Raw genomic sequence first — 18,667 nt, forward strand, 5'->3', positions numbered from 1 at the left:
AAAAAAGATATATCCCCTTAATATGCAAAGGATAACCTAACTCAATTGAGTGAACACCTTAACACAATGAGGATGGAAAGAAATGATAAGAAATAATAAAACAAATGGAATGGATGAGCTAGGCAACTTTTTATTTTTATTTTTATTTTTTTTTTTCTTTCTTTTCTTCTTTTTTTCTAGCAACTTTATTTCTTTTCTTTTGACTAATTTTTTTTTTCAAATCTATCTTTGTTGTTTTTTTTTGGTTGCCCTAACTCTTTGAAAAAATGGAAGTAATGGATAGAGAAATGATAATAGGCATCCACTCATTTGATCTAGGACATGCAATGAATATTAAAAAGACATATAAAAGTGTAACATGCATTCCTTGGGGAAAAATAGGGTGAATATTTTTTTTTTAAGAATCAAACCAAGGCTCAAAGTGGCTAACAAAGGATAATAAATAATAATAGGTTGGCTATTTGGCTCTTGGCTATTTTTTATGAATGCCATCTCTCATCTCCTATCAAACAAGTGCAAGATATATGGTCTTAATTAAGAAGTGAAACAAATTCTAGAGGGTAACATCACTAAGGAATTAATCACACATGAGTGTTTAGCCTCTTCCATGAATGGGTAATATGCCACTCTAATCCATTAATTCAAGGTAAAAGAATGTTCATTTCACACCTATTCAATCCTAAAAATTACCACATCTCAAGAATCAAAATATCCATTCAAGAGCTAGGTAATTAAGTAACCTCAAACAAAACAAAACAAAGAAATTTTTTTTTTTTGAATTTTTTTTTGCAACCAAACAAAACCAAACAAACAAAACAAAATGTTTATTTCTCTCCCCCACACTTAAATCATGCATTGTCCTCAATGTATGTATAGACTAGTGATAAAATAAGGTGAGATCAATAATGAATGCATAACAAAAGTGTGGTGCAGATATTTTTTTTTTCAAACTAAAACACAAAACAAAGAAGTCAAATAAAGCAAATAAACTCTAATTTTCCTACTAGGTTCATCTCCCCCACACTTGAACTATACCTATCATTAAATATATCAATTAAAGGAAGGTAAAAGCTCAAGGTTAGAGAGATACAACCTTATCATGGTGGTTCAAAAACATGTTGAGAGAAGTCCTCCTCCTTTTGAAGTGATTTGGCATCTTTGTAGAGCTTGCATAGGTGACCATTGATTTGCATAGTGGAACCCGTGGCTTTATTCAAGAGTTGCAAAACCCCATAGGGAAACACCCTTGGTCACTAATATGGTCCCTCCCACTTAGACTTCAACTTGGCATGCTTATGAATAAACCTTGTTTGGAACAAGAGGACTTGATCTCCTTCTTGGAACTTTTTCCTCAAGATTAGCTTGTCATGAAGGATCCTTGTTTTCTCCTTATAGATTCTAGAAGACTCATAGGCATCCAACCTAAGCTCCTCAAGTTCTTGCATTTGAAGAAATCTCTCCTTAGCCGAAAGATGGAAATCCAAGTTTAGTTTCTTGATGGCCCAATAGGCCCTATGCTCTATCTCCACAGGGAGGTGGCAAGCCTTTCCATACACCAATCGAAAAGGAGACATGCCAATGGGAGTCTTATAAGCGGTCCGATAAGCCCACAAAGCATCCTCCAAGTGTAAAGACCAATCCTTCCTATTTGTGTTCACCACCTTGGTTAGGATTTTCTTGACTTCTCTATTTGATACTTCGGCTTGGCCATTAGTTTGGGGATGATATGGTGTAGAGATTTTGTGATGCACTCCATATTTAGCCAAGAGAGCCTTCATCATCTTATTGCAAAAGTGGGATCCTTGGTCACTTACCAAGGCCTTAGGAACTCCATACCTACAAAAAATATTAGATTTGAGAAACTTCAAAACAATCTTAGCATCACAAGTTCTAGTAGGAATGGCTTCAATCCACTTTGAAACATAATCAACACCAAGTAATATGTACTCAAAACTAAAGGATGGTGGAAAGGGACCCATGAAGTCAATGCCCCAAACATCAAAAATCTCACAAAATAAAATGGGTTGTTGAGGCATTTCATGTCTCTTACCCCAACTACTAACCTTTTGACATTTCAAGCATGCTTTACAAAATTCATAAGAGTCTTTAAACAAGCTAGGCCAATACAATCCACAATCTAAAACCTTCCTAGCTGTCTTATTTGAGCTAAAATGACCACCACATGCATGAGAGTGACAAAATTCAAGAACAGAAGGCACATCAACATCATCAACACACCTCCTAATCACTTTATCACTACAAATCTTCCACATCAAAGGTGGTTCCCAAATGTAAAATCTAGACTCTCTTTTCAATTTTTCAATGGCAAAACGTGAAGCACAAGGAGGCAAGACTCTACACTCAATATAGTTAGCAAAAGAGGCATACCATGGAGGCTTAGATGAAATGGCACACAATGCCTCATCAGGAAATGAATCACAAGGAATAGTAGGGTTAGAGTTTACCATAGTAGCTTTTAAATGAGGTAGTCTAGACAAATGATCCGCTACTTGATTGGTAGAACCACTCCTATCCCTTATCTCCACATCAAATTCTTGCATTAAGATCACCCATCGAATCAAGCGAGGCTTAGAATCTGTCTTCTTAAACAAGTACCTCACAGCAGCATGGTCAGTGTACACAACAACTTTAGAGTTAAGAAGATATGATCTAAATTTATCAAGTGCAAAAACAATAGCAAACAACTCTTTCTCAGTTGTGGTGTAATTAACCTGAGCTGAATCTAGGGTCCTAGATGCATAAGCAATCACATATGATAACTTGCCCTCTCTTTGACCAAGCATAGCTCCCACAGCAAAATTAGAAGCATCACATGACAACTCAAAAGGTAAAGACCAATTTGGGGCTTTAAGAATGGGAGGGGAAATGAGCATGCTTTTCAAAGTGTCAAAACTCCTTTTGCAAGCATCATCAAAAACAAAATCAACATCTTTTTGTAAGAGTTTAGACATAGGCAAAGCAATTTCACTAAACCCCTTTATAAATCTCCTATAAAAGCCTGCATGTCCCAAAAATGATCTCAAATCTTTCAAACAAACAGGATATGGCAAAGAAGCAATCACATCTACTTTGGCCTTATCCACCTCTATGCCATTGGAAGAAATCAAATGGCCTAAAACAATTCCTTTATCTACCATGAAATGGCATTTTTCAAAGTTAAGCACAAGCTTCTTTTCAATGCACCTACCAAGCACTTTATCTAAAGAATGCAAGCATGAATCAAAGGACTCACCATACACAGTAAAATCATCCATAAAGACTTCCATGCAATGTTCAATAAAATCACAAAATATGGACATCATGCATCTTTGAAAAGTACCAGGTGCATTGCAAAGACCAAAAGGCATCCTCCTATAGGCAAATGTACCAAAGGGGCATGTAAAGGTAGTCTTATCTTGGTCACTAGGAGCTATAGGAATCTGAAAATACCCACTAAACCCATCTAGGAAGCAATAATGGGACTTGGAAGCCAATCTCTCAAGCATTTGATCAATAAAAGGCAAAGGAAAATGGTCCTTCCTAGTCACATTATTGAGCTTCCTATAGTCTATGCACACTCTCCAAGCATTTTGAACTCTAGTTGGAACAAGCTCTCCTTTCTCATTTTTTACCACAGTAATCCCCCCTTTCTTAGGTACAACTTGGGTTGGAGACACCCACTCACTGTCAGCTATAGGATAGATGATCCCAGCACTAAGTAGCTTAACAACCTCTTTCTTTACCACATCTAAAATCAATGGGTTAAGTCTCCTTTGTGGTTGCCTAATGGGCTTAGCATTGTCCTCAAGAAAAATTTATGTGTGCACACAATAGGGTCAATACCAGGAATGTCAGCCAAAGTCCAACCAATAGCATGTATGTTCTTTCTCAACACATCAAGTAATGCATTTTCTTCCTCAAGAGATAAAGAGTTAGAAATTATTACCGGAAGCTTCTCATTCTCAATGAGATATGCATACTTGAGATTGGATGGTAAAGGCTTCAACTCCAAGGTAGGTGGCTCTACACAAGAGGGAATGAGCTTCTTCAAGTCTAATTTGGTGGAATATTCCATGGTACTATCTTGTCTTTTAGGCTTCTCACTTGTTTTTGATTTCTCCTCTTCTTTCTTTACAGCCTCCCCCTTTTCTTGCAACTTGTCCTCAAGTGCTTGGACTTGAGCCACGGCCTCGACATGTGAAAGTGTAGAATTTTCCTCCAATAGCTTGGGAATCCTAAGAACATCAAGCTCGAGTGGAGAAAAACTCATAGATTCGGCCTTAATGGCTTTAGTACCTACAACACAAGAAGATATACCCTTCTCAAGCATTTCAAGATCAAGCATAGGAGATATTTTAAACAAATCATGAGAAGAAGTAGTTGCATCATTCAAGCATGCATCAATCTCTAAACAAATAGGACAACTACATCCATCAATACATGTAGTAGTAACAAGAGACAAATCATCATCAACATGTGAGAAAGAATCAAGCATGTGAGACTCACAAGCATCATGAAGCAATAACTCAATGGAACTTACACCTAACAAAGAATAATCCTCAAAAGGATGTTTCATTGCTTCATATATATTAAAAATAACATGATCCTCTCCACATTTCAAAATCAAACTACCTTTTTCCATGTCAATCAATGTACGGGCAGTCCTCATAAATGGCCTTCCTAAAATCAAAATATCATCCCCACTCCCTTCTTTTGACATATCAAGCACATAGAAATCCACAGGAAATAATAGACCTTTAACACAAACCAACAAGTCTTCTACTACTCCATGTGGTCTTCTAACACTTCTATCCGCTAATTGGCATATCATAGGTGTCTTATGCATGCAATCAAGACTCAAGGCATGATAAATTGAAAGAGGCATAACATTAATGGCTGCACCTAAGTCTATCAATGCATGAGAAAAATGTGTGTTGCCAATCTTGCATGGAATTGTGAAGGAACCGGGGTCCTCACATTTTATAGGGAGTTGAGGCTTCATGATAGCACTCACAGATGAGGGTAATTGTACCCTTGCATTAGGCCTAAATTTTCTTTTATTTGTACAACAATCTTTCAAAAATTTGGCATACTTAGGAAAGTTCTTAACTACATCCATCAAGGGTACATTAACATGAATCTTGTGGAAGAAATCATATACCTCTTGATCAAATTGTCCCTTTACTTGCTTAGGGACCACTTGTGCTTGTGGAAAAGGAAGCTTCTTCATAATCTCTTGACTTTGCTTTCCTTCTTCCTTCCTTGAACTCTCCTTTCTTGTTTCACTTTGCTCGGCCTCTCCCTCTTTTTCCTTACTAAACAACTCGGCCATAGTCCCCTTTTCCACCTTAGATGGTGGTTGCTCACATATGATCTCCTCAATGTTTTCATCCTCATCATCTCTACAAAAAGATGCATCATTAGGAGCAAAAGAAGAACTAGAAACATTAACATCAATTGAAGAATTTAAAGAGGGCTTCTCGGCCTTCCCTTGTCTTTTGTCTTCTTGTACTCTTTCTCCCAACTCCTTGCCACTCCTCAATGTGATAGCATTAAGATTAGCTTTAGGATTAGCAACGGTGTTGGATGGTAATGTAGAGGCTTGAGCATTGGCTGCACTTAATTGGTTAGCAAGCATATTCATTTGAGAAGTAAGGGCATCAATTTTAGAGTTCATGTTCTCACACTTGTTACCCATACTCTCTACCTTGTTCCCTAAGCCATCATACATGTTTTTATACAAAGAGTTCATTTCAATCAACTGCTTACGTAACACATTCACATCATTAGAAGAGTTCGAATTAGAAGAACTCTCAATTGGAACAAGCCTCCTATCACTATAAGAATTAGAAGAAGGTGTAAGAGAATTACCACTTGGATTGTAGCTTTGAGAAGAGCTACCTTGAGACAAATGAGGTGGAGGGTCACGGCCAAAGGTGTTTTGATAGGATCCTCTTTGTTGATTGTCTTGTAAAGCCACATTTGGATTTGAATAGGAGAAATTAGGATGGTCTCTCCATGAAGGGTTGTAAGTATTAGAATAAGCTCCTTGCCCTTGCCTCCCACCATAGGATTGTTTTCCATTGTAGATAGCATTTACTTGTTCAAACTTAATAGGACAATTGCTTTCTACATGCATAGGTGAGTCACAAAAAGTACAAGAATAAGGGACAAGTGCTTGAGAAGTACTTACATTGCTCACTTGAGATATTTGTGGAGCCAACATTCTCCCAATCTTGGCAGCTAGCAAGTCCACATATGAATCATTAAGAACTGAGGAACCTACCATATTCACATTTCTCTTTTCCCTTGTAGAGTATTGAGCACCACTTGAAGCCATCTTGTCAATTAGTTCCCAAGCCTTTAAGGAAGTGAGGTCAATCAAGCATCCACCACTAGCGGCATCAATGTTAACTTTGTCTCTTGGAATCAAGCCCTCATAGAAATATTGGACTAAATTCTCACTAGAAATTTGATGGTGTGGGCATTTAGCCAAAAGGCCTTGGAATCTAGTCCAATACTCATAGAGACTCTCATCCTCTCCTTGTTGGACCCCATAGATTTGCTTTCTCAAATTGGTGACCTTGGAATTTGGAAAGAATTTATCTAAGAAGAGTCTTCTTAGCTCGGCCCATGTGCTCACTTTCACATAAGAAGGGTAGTTGAAATACCACTCCTTTGCTAAACCTTCAAGAGAAAATACAAAAGCCTTAGCTTGAACATCATCAACATTTACATGCATAGGCTTCATAGTATCACAAACCAATAGGAAAGTATGCAAAAACCTATGGCAATCCTCTCCTGGTAACCCATGAAATTTAGGCAATGCATTAATCAAAGAGGATTTAATTTCAAATTGAACATTAGTAGGAGGAACATATAAGCCATAAGGATTATCATGCCAATTAGGTTGAGTTAATTGCCTAATGCTCCTCTCCTCTCTAGGGTTATGCAAGCCTTCAAATTCATTATTAACATGGCCATCATCATGCAAATTCTCATTCCCATTCCCATGGCCCTCATTATGCACATGCTCATGTCCTAAGATACCTTCCATTGTTGAATTACAAACCAAATGAGAATCAAGAATAGGTTGTGATCTTCTCAATCTAGAAATAGTTCTTTCAATTTCTGGATCTAATTCAACAAAAGAGGTATGTTTTCTTCGGGTCATGCACTAATCAAGCTCAAGAAAATTAAGAACAAAGAACAAACTAAACTAAAATGCAAATCAACATGAAACAATTCAAAACACACAAAAGCAAGAGAAATAATTTTTTTTTTTTTTATTAAACTCAATAGCAACAAAATGAAAAAAAAAAATAACACCAAACAAGTAGAAAGAGAGTTAGAAATGCTCAATCAAGAAGCTTTGGCAATTCTGGAATTCGCACAGTAGGCTCTCTGGAGACAGTGAACTTGTGAATTTTCTATCAGCAAATCCACATGATAAATTCCCCTGAAAATTTTATGAGAAACACAAGAGATATACAGGAAAATTATATAAAACTTTTAGATTAAAAATCCTTCCCAATCGTTCCCAGAATTTTTCACAAGTTGGTCCTCAAGTCTGGAGAAACAGGATTTCGTCCAGAAGACCTTCAGAGCTTCTAACAAACTTTCAAATAGGAAAATGGAAAAATTGAAGAAAATCCTAAACACAAGAAACAAAGATAAGACAGCGATAAGAAAAATGAAACTGGAATCAATCAATTTGAACGCACAAAGAGGAAGATATGCTAACTCAAAGTTGAAACAGGGTTTTGGGAATCCTCTGTAATGGCTCCCTGGACCTTGTTAGATTGTAAAATTTCCACAGGACACTTCCCACGTCCAAAATTGACCAAACCAATTTTAAAGTGAAGCTAGGATATAGAGCTTTCAATGAAATAAATTCCAGTTCAAATTCCCTCAGACTCATTCCCAGTTAATTTTTCAATTTCAGACAGAGACACTAGAAACAGAGTATTTTCAGCTCTACACCAAACCAACGAAAATTGCACTAATTTTTTTTTTTTCAAAACAGAATAAAAACACTCAAAACACACAAAAAACACTAAACAAACACAAAAAAAAATTTTATAATTTTTCAAAAAATTTTCCAGGAACACTAAAAATGTAAATTAAGTACTAAACAACCTTAGAATTAAACTTAAACCATTCCCCGGCAACGGCGCCAAAATTTTGATAGGAAATTAGTCGCTTATCCTCAAAATTACACTAAAGCTAACCCTAATGCAATATAGGGCCAACCCTAGGTCATCTCCCAAGGAATGGTTTTAAGTCTAATTGAAAGTTATCTAGTGAAATAAATCAACCAAAGTTTGTAGGAATTTAGTTATCTAGCTATTATCTAAACTAATTACCTAATATGCAAGTAATTAAAATGCTAGTGAAAGTGAGTGAAATGAACTTCCCTTTTTACAATAATGGAACCCTAGAGATTAGTTGATTTTGGACTCATTATCTTCTCATGATTAGGCTAAGTTTAGCTTCCCTTTCCTCTTGACTAAAGCTGTCATGACTTAAGAAAATTATCCTAAGCCAATTAACCTAATTAGCTAACCTCCCTAGGTCTTAGATTAAAGTCCCTAGTTCAATTAACCAATTGGTGAAGACATTAGCCAAGTGATTCATTCAAAATCCTCTCTCAACAGCCATGGTCAAACACATAAATTGAGCAACCACAAGATTATGTCAAGCTACTCAACAACACAAGCATTAACACCACAAGATTATGCAATATTAACACAAGAAATTCACTAATTGAAAAACACAAGATTATGTGCCAAACAAAGAGTGGCAAAATTCAGTCATGGCTGTCCAAGGAAGAAATTAAATGAAACAATCCTCTCTCTTTACATCAACATCAAATTCAAATTAGAATTTATAAGCTAAGATGATTAGACCCTAGATTAAGGAATCTAACCATCTAGTAAAAAGAGAAGAGGATAGGAAACAAAAGAACTTAGCCAATTTGAAGCTCAAGACTCATCCTCCATCTTCATCTCTCTAGGATTCCACAAAGAAACTTAGCCAATCTTCATCTTCAAGAACCCTAGTGATTGCTTGTGAAGGCCAAACTCCATAGCTCTTGAATGATGGAAATGAGCTTCAATCCTTGTGAAAATGGAAGGGATGGAACGAAAATGAAGAGAGGAGAAGAATGGTATGAGTTTTGTGGAGGTTTGGTGGCTGAAAATGGAGGTTAGGGTGCTGGAAAATGAAGAACAAAAGAGAGAAAATGAAGAACACTATGAACAAGAGAGAGAGAATGTGGAAGATGAATGAGATATGTGTTGGATCCCATTTGAGACTTAAAATGGCGTGCTCCTTGGTGTCTCCCATCAGCTGAAGCTTAATTAAAATAAGGAAAAAGAAATTAAAATGTAAATGGGAGCCTTGTCACACTTGCAAGGTGGCAACTTCCTATTGGTTTGTAGATGATTCCAATGTGTGCCTAATTTCCCATGTGTCATCCACATCATTTTAGCTGATCTAATCCCTCAAAATAATCATAATTCACGTGCAAACCATCAGCCATTGTCCTCAAGGAGTGTTGACCTCAATTGCCCAATTGATGCACAAGTCACATGCCACCTATGTCACATAAATCACATAATTCAATTAAATAGCATATGATATAATAAAATCTAATTCATGTCCAGAATTAAATTCATAATTAGAAGGGAGAATTTATTAAATTAACCAAGTTTCAGGCTGCACAAAATTATATAAAAATTTTCACACAAAGGCAAACCAAAAACTAGGACAAACTAAGACACTTAAGAAAGTGTTGACTTTTTTATTTAATTACTCCCAAACTAAAATGAATTTTAAAAATATAATTTCACCATTCATCAACTGGACATAAAATGCACTTTGTCAATTTTTCTTGTACATTTTCTCAAAAGTTCATTTTTTGGACCAAAATGCCCCTAGTGCACTGATATTAGAAACTTAGGCAAAGTTCCAAATCTAATGCAATGTGTGCACTTGAAGGTGATAAATCATTAATAAAATGGTCCTAATTGACAAATAAAAGTGGGTAACAAATGTGTTCTATCACCTTAACATTAGTAGGCGGAGGAAGTTGTTCAATCACAGAAATTTTTTCCTTATCAACCTTTAAGCCATTCTTGGAGACTTTATGGCTAAGAACTATGCCCTCCTTAACCATAAAGTGGCATTTTTCTTAATTCAAAACCAAGTTGGTCTCCTCACATCTCTTCAGCACATTAGCCAAATTGATCAAGTACTCATCATATGAATCCCTAAAAACTGTGAAGTCATCTATGAAGACCTCTATAGTGTGCTCGATCATGTCAGAGAAAATTACTATCATACACCTTTGGAAAGTGGCTGGTGCATTACATAATTCAAAAGGCATGCACTCGAAAGCAAAAGTTTCATAAGGCCAAGTTAATGTCATTTTTTCTTGATCCTCTGGAGCAATAGCAAGTTGATTATAGCTCGAATATCTATCAAGAAAGCAAAAGAATTCCCTTCTAGATAATTTGTCAAGCATTTAGTCGATAAAGGAAAAAGGAAAATGATCTTTCCTAGTAGCCACATTTAGCTTTTAATAATCCATACATACTCTCCATCCAATAACAGTGCAGGTAGGAATTAGCTTATTATGGGTATGAGCCACTACGATCATGCTTTCCTTTTTTGGAACATATTGGACTAGGCTCACCCAAGAGCTGTTAGAGATAGAATAACAATGCTTGTATCAAGCCATTTTAAGATTTCCTTCTTCACAACTTCCTCTGTAATTGGATTTAATCTTCTTTAATCTTCCATGAAAGCTTTATGATTGTCTTCAAGGAAAATCTTATGTAGGCAAATTGAAGGGCTAATACTGTTTATGTCAGCAATAGTCCACCTGGTGGCTCTTTTATGAGCTTTCAATACTTTTACAAGTTTTTCTTCTTATTATGCATTCAAATCTATAGCAATAATTACTGGCAAGTTTTGTTGAATCCTAAATAGACATACCAAAGATGAGAAGGTAATGTCTTCAACTCAAGAGATGATGGCTCTTCAATAGAGTATTTCAAAGATGGTCTATCAAGAGAAGATAAATTCATAGATTTAAATTGGACACAGTTTCTAGAATAAACTAGTGATGCAATCATAATAGATATACACTCTTCTCCATCTTGAGTCTTTAATTGAGCTCCTATCAATAAGGCTTCTAAAAAATCATTAGGAATTACCTCAATGAATTCTTCTTATGCAACTTGATTAAGCATATCAACAAATAAGCATTGCTTAAGATCATTGGGAGATTTTATTAACTTGTGCATGTTAAAAGTGACTTTCTCATCATCAACCTGCATAGTAAGCTTTCCCTTTTCAACATCAATTATGGTTCTAATGGTTGCCAAGAATGGTCTTCCTAAGATAATAGGAATATCACGATCCAACTCACAATCAAGGATAATGAAGTCAACCGAAAAAATGAATTTATCCACCTTTACAAGAACATCTTTAATAACACCATGTGGATAAGCTAAACTTCTATCTGTTAATTGTAAAGTCATGGTTATCGATCTAGCCTCATCCAGCTCCAATTTATTGAAAATAGAAAGAGGCATAAGATTGATACTAGCACCAAGATCACATAATGCTTTACGCAAAAAATTATTTCCAATGTGACATGGAATTTAGAAGCTATCGAGATCCTTCATCTTTTAAGGTAGTTGCTTGATGATATCCATACAACTCTTAATTAGAGCAATCATTTCAAACTCATTGAACCTTCTTTTTTCAGAGAGCATATCCTTTATGAATTTGGCATATTTTGGCATTTTCTCCAAAGCTTCCACAAAAGGAATGTTGATATGCAATTGCTTAAACATATTAAGAAACTTTTTGAATTGGCCATCTTCTTGTTGCTTTTTAAGCCTTTGAGGAAAAGGTAGTGGAGGCATATATTTTGGCTTGGCCTCTTGTTGCTTTTTCTTATCACCAACCTTTTTGGCTTTATCATTACTCTTTTTCTCTTCTTAATTCTTCTTTAAGTTGTCACACTCTTCAACCACAATTTCTTTAGCAACTACTTCATCACTAACAATAACATTAGTAACACCATTACTCACATCATTTGCACTTAGCATAAGAACTTTGGGTAATTGTATCCCACTTATCAAAGTGATTGCCTTGCATTCCTCCTTACTATCCTTTTTAGGATTTAGAATGGTATCACTAGGAAGATTGACTCTTGACATAGCATTCATTTGTGAAGCCAATTGCTCCATTTGCACTTCAAGATTCTTAATTGCAGTTTCATGAAGAGAAAGAGTTACTTTAATTTCAGCTCTTGCAGACTCTTGATTATTCTAGATTTGTGATAACATTTTCTCTATTCTAGATTCCTCTTCCTTAACCGACATTGGCTTTGGCAGAGCTTGAAAACCCGGAGGGTGAGTTAGCTTGACAGTAGAGGATGAACGTTGATTTGAAGAATCCCCTTGACTCCATGAAAAGTTAGGATGATTCCTTCATCTTGAGTTGTATGTTTGAGAGTAAGAGTTGTTATGAGAATTTTGAAACTTGCCCATATAATTGACAGATTCAGTGGTCATGTAAAGAGGACACTAGTCGAGCATGTGAACATTATTGCATTGATTGCACATAGCTAGAATGGCATGAACAGAATGCACATTCTAAGGATTTCCTTTTTGCATTTGAGACTCTCTAACACATCAAAATGCTTGTTCATTGCATTTAAGATGGGTATAATTTGGGAAGAAGAATCATCTATAGCACTAGTTACCATTGATGTATTCCTTCTATTCATATTTTAAGTGTTGTTTGTCGATAATTGATCCAAGAGTTAAAAAACTTCATTGACAAGCACATTATGGTATCCCCCATTTGCAATAGAATCAACCATAGCCTTAGAAGATAGATTCAGATGATATAAAAAATTTGAATCACTACCCATTTATCCACCCCATGATTAGGGCATTTCCTCATCAACATCTTGTATCTCTCCCAAGCTGCATATATATGCTTATTTAGATATTGTTTAAAGCTAAGAAATTCATCTCTTGTTTCTACAGTTTTATCACCAGAGAAGAATTGAGCTCTAAACTTGTTCTCAAGATCCTCCCATGAACTAATAGAACCTTCAGGAAGATTGTTGAACTATTCTTCAGCCTTGCCTTGTAGAGAATAGGAAACAATCACAAGCGTAAAACATCTTTAGGCACCTCGTTTTGTCTGAAAGAGTCACATCAAATGCTTGTCAGTATTTTCATTGAATAGACCATAAAACACCCCATCCATTTCAAGCATTGTGATCATGGCGGACTTGATCTCAAAAGTATATGCTTGAAACTTTAGCATTTGAATACAAGATTGAGTGCCCCTCAGATTTCGATTAGCAAAGTCATTAGTTGAATTTTGCCATGTTTTCAAGTTGAATTTCAAGAGTTCTTCCAAAGTTTAGAGACTTAGCTTCTTCAAAAATTGTTAATCCTTCAGGTATAACTTTTAATCCTTCTGAGCCTATAGCTTGCATATGCCAGATAGGTACTTAAAGAAGAAAACAACTAAAACTAAAACACTAAACAAAGATAAAATAAAAATCTAGAACTAATATCTACAAAGCTTAAGCAAAATCAACTATCACTAGTCTAAGGTTGATCAAAATATTTCTAAAAGAAAGTCCTTGGCAATGGCACCAAAAACTTGTTTCCCACTGCAAGTGCACTGGTCATACCAAGTAATATAATGAAAGTAAAGTATCGTTCCCTTGAGGATTTGTTCAAAATAATGATCAAACAAAAGACTAAGTAACTTCAATCAAGTTGAGCCAAACATAATTAGGTGAAAAATGATTTTACAAACTAAAACACTAGGAAATAAAGAAAAGCAATTGCTTCACACACTTTAAACACAAATTGAGACCTAAAATTATTTATCCCCTTTGCATTTCATAACACCAAAATTACCTCCTTTCATAAATGATTTTAATAAAAAAAAAGTGCTAACCTAGGGTTCTAAAAATACTTGGACAAATTCTCTTAAGTCATGAACAAGTATTTAGTTAAATTAATTGCCTAATCTCTTGTTACAATTAATAAAACTCAATTTTAAACACTAACCTTAATGTAGCTATGCAAGACTAGCAATTATATCTCTATCTTACTAGCAAAATTATCCATTCAACATACAAATGTCAAGTTCTTGCACTATTTTACCGAAGTTATACACTCAACCTTGCCCTCTCAAGCATCAATTAAGTGAATGCAACATCTAAATGGTAGCCAATGACTTAGAAGCATTAAGGAAAGAGTAAAATAAACATATATATATATATATATATAATTAATCACAAAAAGAGAGGAGGAACTTAATGTTAATCTATATAAGGGTTCAAAATAATCTTAAAGCAAAGAGTTTAACTACTCATAAACATCCAGAAGCTACAAATACAGAAAATATTCACAACCATTACAAGATTACAAGAAAGAAAGGGAAGAGGAATAGAAAAACCAAAAAAAGGAGTCCCAAATGTCTTCAAAACTTTATTCCCTTGCTTTAAGTACTTCTAATGCCCAACCCTAATACACCCAAGCTCCAAATGTGTCTAAAAGTGAGAAGAATGGCTTCTAGATTGAGCTCTCTAAATATAAATGTCCTACCCAACCAATTTCAAACTTAATAAAATGCAGCGTTTTTTTGAGAGTGGCGAAAATCACGAATGAAAGTCATGACTTTGGGACGACTTTGGCAGTTTTACACTATTTTTGTAGCTAATGAAAATTATTCACTTTGTGCTTGATTTCTTCATCCAAAAGCCTTCCAAACACATCTACAAAGCTCCAAAAATGTTTCTAATAAAATCTTCAACCGAAATAACATGAAATGCCAAAAATTTCAAATCAAAATCAAGAATACAAACCCAAAACAAAATGCAGATTTTCCTAATTTGGGCAATAAAAACATATACAATTGAGTTAAAATGGATTATAATCTAAGGAAAATATGATGAAATAACATGAAATTCTAGAGGTTAACAATTAGCTTTTAAAAAATTGATTATTCAATAAATGTTGTATGACTCATTAATTGTAAAAAATTTTATTTTGGCAAGTATTAAATTGGAGCTTACAATAATTCATGCGAGTTTGGCATTGATAATGGAAATTTATTTCAATAATGGTATAGTTCTTGCATGTTTGAAATAATATTTATAGGAGGACTATAAGCAAAATGCTATTGCTAACAACAGTTCAGTTAGTTTTTGGTGTACCATGGTTATGACTAGCTAGTTTATTTTGTGGGTTTTGTTCTCACTTGTGATATTTATGGGTCTTAAACCTGTATTTGTTTTCATGGCTTTAAGCTGAGTTTTATTAATATTACTCTCATGGATTGTGTAGCTACGTTTGTTTCATAGCTCAAGATGTGTTTGATTACTTACCTTCATAGACTGTGTGTCCATGTTTGTTTTCGTGGCATAAGTCACATTTGATTATTTACTCTCATGGATTATGTGTCGATGTATGTTTTCTATTTTGTTAAGTTCTCAAAATTCTAGATTTTTAATTGATTTGTAAAATAAAAATTTCAATAGTTGCAATTAGTAAGTGTACTACTTTTATTCACACATGAACAATTTATTCTCCTCAAGTATATTAGAATCAATTAAATTTTAGTTCACTCACATTCTTGATTACAATTGAGATTTCTAAATTGAGTAATTTTATTATATTGAATTATCCTCCTTTCAATTATTATATGTAATTAAATTAATTACTTTTTCTCTTTTCAATTATATTTTTTGGATGTTATTGATTGAACAAAAATTGTCTCATATTTATTAGTTGACGTTGACCCTTTTACTGATCTCTAAAAGACATACAATTATTTCTAGTTGGAATTTTGCTTAAAATTATCTCCTTTTGATATAAATATTTGAACTCATGTATTTTAGTTTGGAAGTAAGGTCATGTGCTTCACTTAGTCTATAGCTAGTTTTTTTTTTGTCATACATATTGTTTAATGGCTGGAAGGAGCTGAGCTCTTGACTAACTTAATATTTTTAAATGAAATATTGTATTGTAAATTTTTGAAAGTTCCTATTTATAGGGGAGATTTTGCTAAAATTCTTATAAAAATATTGAAATTTTTTCATTACGATGATTATTATTAGGTATGTTATAATTTATGTAAAAATTCAATTATGTTTTAAAATCGAAGGATTAGTAATTTAAGACTTAAAAAATGTGTGATATGGTTAAATCTTATGCTAGCCACCTTCTATTTTTGGAATGTGACAATAAAATTATAATCCATTAGAAAGATTTTCATCACTTGTGATTGGTTATGTTAAAAAATTCTTCTTATTAAAAATAATTTTCAAAATAATTAAAAATATTCAAATAATTTCTCAAAATAATCACATGTGGTCCCTCAAAATAATAGCCACATGCTTTGAGTCCCAAAGAAGATAAGATAGCAACTTTCGCTCCTCTTACGCGAATTGATTAGGGTTGGAAAAGTAAAATACTTCCTCCAATTTTCCTATTTCAATACTTCTTATTAAAAGAAAATTTCAAATAATTAAAAAATATTCAAATAATTTCTCAAAGTAATCACCTATGGTCCCTCAAAATAATAGCCACATGTTTTTAGTCTCAAAGAAGATAACATAGCAACTTCCGATCCTCTTACACGAATTGATTAGGGCCGGAAAAGTAAAATACTTCTTCCAATATTCCTATTCCAGTACTTCTTATTAAAAATAATTTTAAAAATAATTAAAAATATTCAAATAATTTCTCACAATAATCACGTGTGGTCCCTCAAAATAATAGCCACATGCTTTTAGTCCCGAAGAAGAAAAGATATCAACTTCCGATCCTCTTACACAAATTGATTAGGGTTGGAAAAGTAAAATGCTACCTCCAATATTCCTTTTACAATGGACGGTTTGTGAAATTCAATAAAAACAAAAGAGCTCGGATAAAAATAAAAAACGGTGAAGAAATATCATAATCATTTGAATTATTATGATTTTAATTTTTAAGGATTAATATATCTAGTGGATTATACTACCCAATTTAAACAAAATAAATTACAAAGACTTAATTTAAAATTGAGAAAAATTGTAAGAGTTTAATTTGTGGATTAATTTTCCTTTTATAATACGTTGCACAAAGATAATGTAATACAAAAACTCTGAAATTTCAATTTCAAATACTGTCCTTTTTACATGATAAGATTGCGTTTTACTGTTGAATTATTGAATATAGACAGCGTGTTTTGGGGTCCAAAGAATTGGAAAATGGACAACACTTACTGATCATCAAAGCCATAATCATCTTACCTACATACTTTCACTCCCAACTTCCAAGTTCTCTCTTGCGAAATCTGGTCCTCGCAGTTGAATTCTGTTCTTCTCACTCTTCAAAATCTGCAAGTGGAAGTTCATCACAGGTATGAACTATGAAGCAATATCCCTCTCCTGAATGAATCAGAATAATCCATTTTTTTCCCGCTTTAGTCTATCCGATTTTTTTTTTTTTTCCTGTCTTTTTCCCACCATTTTTCTATTTGTTTACATGTATCTGTGATCGTTCTCCATTCCTAAATTATGAGTAGCTTGTTAGTTGCTAATAATTGCTGCTGTGATTTGCAGACTACATTTTTTCTTCTTTACTTCACCTTTGCGCCGATCTGCTAGAAAAACTCACTAATAAAGTTACTCTAATCTCTAAACAAGGCTGGGGCAAAAAGACCAGATATCACAGCAAGAAAGTTGTACAAAAACAATTGATATTTCTTAATTATGTATGAAAGATAGGGCAATAAATCATTCTTTAATATTCACCTTGATTAGTATTAAATTATGCCTTAGTTCTTCAAAATGAATTTTTGAGTTGATCATTTGATGATGATGAATGCAAAGCTCTCCTTTCAGGTTGCTATTAATTAAATGGCAGAGGTGGGAGTGTCGGTGGCAGCAAAACTTGCTGAATATTTGGTGCCTCCAATTTTACAACAGCTGCAATATTTGTTCTGTGTTAGTAAAATACCAAAAATGTTGAGATTAGAAAGGAGGAGCTCATACTCACACAAGGCAGGGTGCAAGAACGTGTTCAAGAGGCTATTATCAACAAGACTGACAGAATTGATGACAAGGTTAACAAGTGGATGAATGACGTGAAGAACCTCATAGCAGAGCTGGAGAATTTAGAAGAAGAACTAAGGGCCAACAATAGCTGCCTTTGACAATGGTTCTCACGCCCCAAAAATAGAGGGTGACCGGCACAAGTGTGAACCACTCACACATCCTTGTAAGCCTCATAAAAAAAAATTTATTCCATTTTACAAAAGAAAAGAAAAAAATTTAATCAAATTATATGAGAATTAAAATAAATTTTTCAAATTTTTTTAAGCTAATTACCATAAGAAAATGTGGACGTTTTGAAGAAATTTCAGCAAAACCTCCTTTATAACTAGGACTTTACCAAAAATTCTACAATAGAAATTTTTACAGATAACAGTATAAATCAGAAGCGTAGCTCCTTTCAACAAGTAACCAATATACAAACCAAAATAAGGTCTATCAACAACCTATGTGGAGTATCTAATCTTTCTTTTGAAAAAAAAGACATACGAATTATATATTTACATTAAAAGT

General features: G+C 34.1%; 1 long non-coding RNA gene and 1 other non-coding gene across 2 annotated transcripts; one reads left to right on the forward strand and one right to left on the reverse strand.

Moving 5' to 3' along the window:
* Positions 1-6,470: 6,470 nt before the first annotated feature.
* LOC129319105 (small nucleolar RNA R71) lies at positions 6,471-6,577 on the forward strand. The gene has a single exon (XR_008595417.1). It is a non-coding gene; the product is annotated as a small nucleolar RNA R71 (small nucleolar RNA).
* A 10,738-nt stretch (positions 6,578-17,315) lies between these two features.
* Positions 17,316-18,229, reverse strand: LOC129318036 (uncharacterized). Its single transcript, XR_008595151.1, has 3 exons — positions 18,099-18,229; positions 17,855-18,028; positions 17,316-17,437 (listed from the first exon to the last, which is right to left on the reverse strand). It is a non-coding gene; the product is annotated as an uncharacterized LOC129318036 (long non-coding RNA).
* Positions 18,230-18,667: the final 438 nt, after the last annotated feature.

Source organism: Prosopis cineraria, unplaced genomic scaffold, assembly GCF_029017545.1.
Source record: "Prosopis cineraria cultivar Desert tree isolate PC_DT_omini unplaced genomic scaffold, ASM2901754v1 PC8, whole genome shotgun sequence".
Classification (NCBI taxonomy): Eukaryota; Viridiplantae; Streptophyta; class Magnoliopsida; order Fabales; family Fabaceae; genus Prosopis; species Prosopis cineraria.